The 8533-nt window shown below is 39.1% G+C and overlaps 1 protein-coding gene across 1 annotated transcript in view; it reads right to left on the bottom strand.

The window, feature by feature from the left end:
• Positions 1-8533, bottom strand: part of HIBADH (3-hydroxyisobutyrate dehydrogenase) — a 114039-nt gene that overhangs the window by 30528 nt on the left and 74978 nt on the right. The gene's annotated exons all lie outside the window — the stretch shown is intronic.

Raw genomic sequence — 8533 nt, 5'->3', positions numbered from 1 at the left:
GCACTAAAAAGGCGACAGCTGGGATAGAAAGCTGCTACTCAACAGAACAATATAATCCTGTGAAAAGTAATCAACAAATTTAAGGGTGTTAATTAACTTTACACTTTATCATGTTCAATTAGTTGCCCTTTCTAGAAAAAGATTGCCGTGCACAATCGGTTTAGAGCGTGCCATGTTTGATTTGTAAGTGATCACTGTTTCGGTTTCAGAGTCGATGTCAGCTGTTCTCTTGGGTTTTCGTGACACAGATGAATGGCTCTACACATGTTTCAGGGGTGATCTGGTTTAACATAAAGTAGCACAACATAACCTCTTGTTAACGTATTGCTGGTTTCACCCAGAAGGAAAAACAGCAGCATATCCACACATACTCACAAATATATATTTCCACAAACAAGTAAGATGGCTCTGCAGACAACAAAATAAAAGTTTATCTTCTTCTGAAACAAAGAGACACTTAAATGAACCATTTTTCATCATTATTTCTGAAGGAACGACTTGTCTTTTAGGGGCATGCTTGGGATCATTTCCTCCCAGCAAGATTTCTGGTTCTGCTGCATTATGCACTATGTGCAAGCATGCTGTTACATTTTACCTAATGTACATTGCCTTTAATAATGGCAGCTGAAATAAATGTTGTGTAGCTGCTCTTGGTACTACAGCCGCATCTATGAAACTACAATAGGACTTTTACATTTCTGAGACATATCGATAACTCTGAGGATTCTGTAAGAAAGTTAGATTAATCTGTGATTACAATCTGTCTCTCTACCCAGTTCCGTTAGTACAGGTTTTCTGCTTGCTAATGGCAAAATATGATTAAGTGACAACGTATTCAAAAGTGTATCTTAACGAACAACACTGCAGTTTCTCAGTAATGACAAGCAGAGATCTGGATCAGATTATTTTTCTCCTTACTGATGTACCCCAAACTTTAAAATCCTCCAAACTAGAGGCTTATACTAGTGCTGTGTGAATGCACTGTTATATCATAAATAAAAGCAGCTTGTTAATGCAACTAAAATCCTCAGTAATCAATGGGAAAATAATGTATTTAATTATACCATTACTTAAACTATATGTAAAGGAAAAAATAGCTAGTTGAATACACAAATCACATTACAATAATAAGAAAAACATACAAATAGCATGAAATTATAATTACTAACCAAATCCCATTCCTAAAAGAAATAAGTAAGCTTTCAACCAGAAAAGTTAACTCTGAAAACTAATAACAGACTTAGTTAAGTATTAAGGAAGAAATTATAAGCTACAATAGCTGAAATGACAAAATGCTGCAGCACTAAACATTAGATTTCTGCAGAAGATCTGTAGGGAAAAAAGGAAGCGGTCGATAGATCTTTAAATTGGTAGCAATAGCTGTTCTTCTATCCCAAGTTGGCAGCTGCTACATTTGCAGACCTGGTTCATTATTTACCCATAATGACCATCAAGCTCCAGTCAAAGTCAGATCACAACAACTGTCAGCAGCTCTTTTAATTAGCCTTGTTTGAATTCAGATAAATATCACAATGGCCCAACTTCTGCTGAAAGAGCAACAGAATACTGTAAAGGATGAGCTGTTCTGACTTTAGAAGTATCCATATGGAGAGGAAATCTAAAGAACTGTGCTATGCAAGCATATGTAAAAAATATACATGTAATTATGAAGGGTGTGTGAACACAAGGCTTCCCACAAGGGTCGCAATTCCTGTTTCCAAAAAGACTTGTGCATGAGCCTTCTTCACCCTGGAGATATTGTTAAAAAATACAAAACCTACTCACACTATATTTCCCCCCTTCTGCATATAACATTTTATATATATACTTTCAAACTTCCTTGGAAAAAAAGCATATTTTAAAAATTAATCCAGAATTAAACAGATTAGCTTCTCATCTAATTTATCTCCTTTATTTTGTTTAAGCCCAGGGATCATAATCTTCTATTGCATTATCAGGTCCCTCTCTTTGTACTCATGTCACTAGAATAATGATCTCTCTACCCAGTGGGAACATGAATCAGACTAAGAATGTGTCACTGCTGGGACCTACAGAAAACAAACATTTGCATGATAGTATCATAGGCAGAAGAGGACTATTACGTGTGAGTGTGTGCGCATGGGTGCATTCATGAGATTAAGTCAACTGACAAGTATTTCCATTCAGAGCATGATCATTATGTAGCCAATATATTTCTCTGCTGTAAATAAGAAGTGCTAAGATGTTTCCTACACAAGCTCAATGTTTTTGTTACTAACAGCTCTGTCTGTCAGTAACAAAAACAAAACAGCTCTGGCTGTTGTTCACTCTGTTCTAGTTATGGGCCACCTCCCATATTCATCCACTACTGCCAAGTAGTGCACTGGTACCACCAGTTTCTTGGTGATGGTAGACATCTAAGTCACCAAGCTGCTGTAAGTAGATGTAAACTGTATCCAGATTTTGCCAAGGCAACATTTTTCATTGGTGAGTCTTCAAGTAAAGATTCTGGGGTTCACTGCTCTAAACCCAATATCATTCATCATATTTTGGGATCCCAAAATGATGAGAGAAAAGGTTCCTTATGCTGTTACTTTTGCAGTGGCTAGACAAAAATCAAATGGGGAAGATAACATTTCATCCCTTGATGCCTGTACAGATGGTATCAGGGAAAGTTCTAAGAGGTTCCAAAGCTGTAGTCTCTTTGTGCACATTCCATAGGTTGGATTTAGCTATAGGCATGTGCAAATGGGCTGGCAGAAGTGGATGCCCCCACCACCTGAAAATGCTACACAGAGGGTCTGTATACTCTGCTGAATGGGGTGAACTGTTGTGCAGTGGGCTTGCCCCCAAATCAGGTGGTGGCATACCTTATGTGCATGGAGCACTTCTATCTACAGAAGACAGATCCTGGATCCAAACCCCTATGTGGGATTGAAACCTCCCACAAAGAGCACTGTTTGGGTTGGAAAATATTGCTGAAGCAGTCTGAAGGCTACTACTTAATTTTTTTAGAGTGATATGCTTCAGTATAGATTGTTCTTTTTTCACTCTGGAAAAAATACAGGATAATTAATTTTAACACACTTCAACGAATTAGGGAATTTGCCTTGCAATCACTAGATATTGCTGCAGTGTGCCTAGAAAAAAGTAAAATTTACTATCTAAGGCAGTTCATATAGGAGGACAAGAAACTGGCTAGGCCTTGGAGTACAACAATGAAAGGATTTTTGTTTCAAAAGAAGTGAAACAAAAGTGTCCGTAAGGCAGCCTTCCACAGTCTGGTGCCCTCCAGATGTGTTGGGCTGCCATTCCCATAATTCCCAGCCAGCATGGCCAAGCTGGCTGGGAATTATGGGAGTGGCAGTCCAACACATCTGGAGGGCACCAGATTGGGGAAGGCTGCCATAAGGATTACTTGAACTTGGAAGAAAGCAAACAAACAATAAAACTGCAAAGGAAGTTAGATATATTCTGATGCCTGAAAGACAGAAAACAGATGTAGTAAATGTAATGAAAAGTTTGGTCAATCTAGTCCAAGTCAAACAGAATGCAGCAGAAATCTTTAAAACATCATCTCATGCCTGTAAATTCCACAGATGCCAGAAGATTATGGAAAAATGCACACTGGCAAGGTTCTATAGAATCTAGAAAGCAAGCCTACAAGATTAAGGAGAGTATGATCAAATTTATAAAATATTATGCTCTATGCTGGTCACTTAATGGCAAAGAGAAATTATTGCGCCTGAAAGTTTCTGGGTATGGCAAGAAAGGCCAATTCTTCTGTGGCCGGAAAGGATATAAATTACAGTGACATAGTAAAGGAAAAAATTTGCCTGCCTAGCTTGAGATGTTCTCTCAGCATTTAGATCCAGTCCATTCCTTAATGTCAAAAGTCCATCCTAAACTGAGCACTCAAGATTAAACTCTGATATTTATTGCTTTAGAGGTCAAATGACCTGATAACCAAAACTGGGACTGAGACATAATCTGCAATTCCAGAGGCACATGGAAAACTGAAAACATCTCCCAAGATCACCACAATGATCTTTCCTAGATACAAAGTGTTGGCAAATGTTCCTGGCTATAAAGACTAATTTTTTAATAAACATATGCAGTAATCCAGAGACACCCAAGCAACAGATGTACATGCATATTTGTGGTTTCAGTGTGTTTCCCTTTCCGATGCATTCCAGCAAACTGCTTTTTAAGGCTCCCCAATTTGTGTAGTAGTTAAGGATTTGACACAAGAGCTCCTGAAAGTGAAATTGACAGAAAAATATCTAGGATAGGGGTATTTATTTTAGGGACAGCACTCTGCCCTTCAACAAGTTCCAGAATGGCTCACACATCACTTTGCTTCTATTTCAATCACAAGCAACAGCACAGGGGCCCAGAAATGTGGTTCCCTGGTAGCCACAGTACTGGCAACTATAAGCCTCTTTCTAGTAACCAATTAACTCCTGGATTCCTAGCACAAAGTGAGACATCCTTTACCTCCCTCAAGTGAACTCAGAAGTGGGCAGGATCTCTTACCACATGCCCGGTAAGGGAGACAAAATCTACCTCTACCCTGAAGTCTACACACAAAGATCTCATAGGCGTGATCAATCTCACTTTGCCAGGCTTTGGAGACATTCAAAAGCAGCTTGCTGCTTCTGAACATCTCCAAAGCTTGGCATTAAATGAAAAAAAACAACAGCACAATTCTTACCCTGAATACCCTGCACATACAGAGGACATGGGAGAGGGTTAGGATGATAACCACAAACACTGGCTGGCTACTAGGGCAAGATGCTTTATATGAACACACACATGCACAGACTCTGAGCTCCTCCATCTCTAGCAATACACCCACACACTATGTGAAGAAACTGATTCTTTTTGTGAGGTAAAAGTTTGATATGTTCAACTGTTATGATTTGTTAAAAGGACTGAAGATAAGGGGTTAACTATACAAAGGAAAAATGTATATCTTTTACTTGAGGCTTCAGCCAGAGGAGAGATATAATGTAAATATGATGTGCTGCGGGTGTGGCAGTTACTGTTACCACCATTGGCAAGGGAATATGAAGCCAGTTTTCTGTTTTATACATGGAAAGGCCGGATCTAAATTCATCCATCTGATTGGAGGATAGCGAAATATTCTAAAGTTGCCTATTGGTCCTGAATTGGAACGGAAGTGATGTGATAGAATGCTGGCAACAACAAAGCTGACTGGCTGGAGAGTTCTGACTGGAGCAAATATAAGGAGCTGTTGAGAGGCATTTGGGAGAGTTTGTCTGGGAAGAGTTCATCTGGGAGTGTCACCAAGGAAGACTGACAATGGAAGAGTGTCTTCAGGAGAAGCTGAGAAGCTGAGGAAGCCAGCAGCTAGACTGGGAAGCCAAGCTGGAAGGGGGCAAGGCAAAAGCAGAAGGCCAGCAAGTATGGACAGGAAGACTCCAACAGCAGCTTTCAGAAATTGTTGAGGCTGGGTAACAGTTGGCTGAGGTCTGAAGACAGAGCAAGCTGCTGGACCAGATTGAAGACTTCAAGGGAAGTCTGGTAAACTGCACATATAAGATCCCAGGTGATAGTCAAACCTTACCAGGAGGAAGACTATATATCAAGTCCTCATTACCAGGCCTGTGTGTTAACTGGGTTGGAGCTTGACAGGGGAATTGGCTTAGGTTTGGTTAGAGTTAAGAACTGTAGTATCTATAGCCTGACTGGTAGTAACAGTAACAACATAAACACCCTGTTTTTAAAGTACTAGTAACCATAACTTATAACACTTCTTGTTCTATTTCTTTATAACAACGTATTTCATATCTTTTTTTTTTTTACTACACATGTATCTCTGACCTTTTTGTCTTATTCCTAATGAGCAGCTACCTTAGGGAAAAGGGGTAGGGTAAATAAGGGGTGTAGTTTTATGGCGGCAGCAGAAGTACATGGGCTAGCCTATGTGGGGTTTCTCCACATATTGGTGTTAGTAGCAATAGGATATTCCAGTTCCACCACATTTTTGGTGGTAGGAATGGGATTGCCCTAAAGTAGAAGGTCCCACGTTGGGTGATCCTCCACACTCTACTTTTAAAATGTGCTTGCACATGGGGTGATGCATGTAAGCAAATCAGAGTTCGGAGGAAAAGAAGTTGTTATTGCTAGAATACACACAAAGCTCATCACAGTATTGCATTTTAGCTAGTATTCATGTTATTTTTAAGAAACACATCTGTGAAAACAGCAAACTAGTATCCTTCAAAGAGATAAAGATCAATTTAGTGTCAGTTGAGCTGACAGTTATGAATCAATATTCTTAACTTGATAAGCTTCATTGACAGTTACTATGTTATATCCATAATAGCTGATCTGTTATACCCATTTCATACAACCAAGTCATCATGTGATCAGTTATTTCCTGGCAGGCATGGTTGTGAGGACTAAATAGCCAGGGACAACCCAGGACAATTTGCCACCTGAGTCAAAGGAAAAAATGGTGCCCCCCTCCCCTTCATTCCATGAAAAGAAGCTGACTGGTCTAGAAGTTGAATTTTATGTCAATACTGACAATAGGACAAATCCTCCATCACACCTGAAGGCAACAGGCCAGTTTAAGGTGTGCAGGGCTGGCTTCAAGAGAGACGAATGGACAGGGGGCTCAGTTGAATGGCTGGGGGCTTGGCAATGCTGCCCCCCAGCATCTGCCTCCTGAGGCAGTTGCCTCATTCTGCCTAAAGGTAGGCCAACTCTGTAAATAACTTTGACAAGGTCTTTAGCAAAACCTCAGAACTCCCCTACCCAAGCTTAACACTAGAGTACCAGCTACTTACAGATCTCATAAAGTTGGTCTAGAGCGGGCCCATGTTTAGAGAGAGGGATAGGAAACTATTGTGTAACTTTTAGGAGTACAACTACTAGCTGTTCCATCATCCACACAAGTTATTAGTATAATTATGAAATTTTCCTTCCTGTTTGTTTAGGCCAATAGTCACCAAAACCAAAACTGAAGGGCAGTCAAGAAAAACTGCAAGTATATTTTGAATAATATAACTTTATTTATAAAAATATTTATATCTGCTTTTCAGCCCTAAAATGCTACCCAAGAGAACCATTTTTATAATCAAATAAGGTTCTTAATTCACATATCTGTTTTATTACCATAACAGTTTTTCCAAATGCTGAATACAAGCAGCACAAGAGCCTGGATTTGTAAATGCATGGAAAACATTCATATTGTCATAAAATATAGAACGGGGGGCAGGGAGAGTTGAGAAAAGAACATATATAGATCTACTACTGAAGTGTACACAGTAGCGTGTAAAGTCATTATTGAAGACTAAAGTGAATAGACAAAATTCTGTATATTTCAATTGTAACATCACACTATAACAAAATACAGTGCAAACTTTTAAATGCAAAACAGAACACCTAAGTCATAATATAACTTGGAAAGGTAAGTAAAATGCCTTAGAAATCACTTATTCTAAGCTACTGCAAGTGCAATTTATTTTGCTATCTGAGTGCTGACCAGACAGCTGATTAGACAATTGATACATTTCTTGTCAAAAGAAAAGGGATTTGTTTTTTTTTAATGCAAATATGCTAAATAATAAAGCAACAAAAGTAGTGCACTTTTGAAACTTGAATAGATATTTTATTTCTGTCCCTCCTTCCTCCTAAAGATTAGGGCAAGTATTTTCCAATACATATTCAAATGAAAGTTTATATTCTGTCAGGTTTCATATTGCATCCTATATACTTTTAGTTTGATTCATGTGACATGCAGCTGATATAAAAGCAACCAAAATGGGAATGCTACAAATTTACATTTCAATGAATCAGAAATTCTCACTTTCCAATATCCTATTGTTATTCTCTAGTTAATTATTTCCCCTTGTAGTTGATATGGCCTTACATATACACTGTACTTAGCTTTAAAAAGTATAGCACAGGGGTTGGAAATCTCCCCCTCCCTGAAAGCTCCATTCCTTTGTGAGTAACCTATTGGTTCTGCCATATGCCCATGGGGGGCGGAGCCAGTGGTAAGCGGGGCCACCCCTTCTCTCTCTTTCTGACATTCCATTTTCTCTATGTCTGACATCTGCTTCTCTCTTCCTCTCCTCCAATGAGTGAGCAGGTGGGAGAGGAAGAGATCACTCTTGCCAGAGGTCAAAAGTTAACATTTGCAGAGGGCTTCTGATATTAGGCCAAGGGCTGCCAGTGGCCAGAGAACTGCATGTTGTCCACCCCTGGCATAGATGCTCTCCAACATTTGAGAACAACCAACATATTAAGTACATGCTGCTATAACACAGTTTACAGCATGATCTGATGGTGGATTCAGATGATCATGTTATTTACATGAAGGCTACGCATGCCGTATGAATATTTAGTTATCTGAAGTTTTCATCACATGATGTTTCAAGAGTAATCTCCTTAACAGCTTCACCTCTCCTTTGAATACACTTCTGGAGTACATTTACCCGAGACTGAGTCCCATTGAACTTACTGGAACTCACTTCACTGTAATGTGCATTAAAAACAGAGTAAAATTAATTCTGTATCT

The sequence above is a fragment of the Heloderma suspectum genome, chromosome 5 (genome assembly GCF_057233095.1).
Source record: "Heloderma suspectum isolate Gila_16-S chromosome 5, 16-S_ref, whole genome shotgun sequence".
NCBI classification, from domain to species: Eukaryota; Metazoa; Chordata; class Lepidosauria; order Squamata; family Helodermatidae; genus Heloderma; species Heloderma suspectum.
Note: the sequence above shows the minus strand (reverse complement) of the source record. Positions and strands in the feature narration are given on the sequence as shown.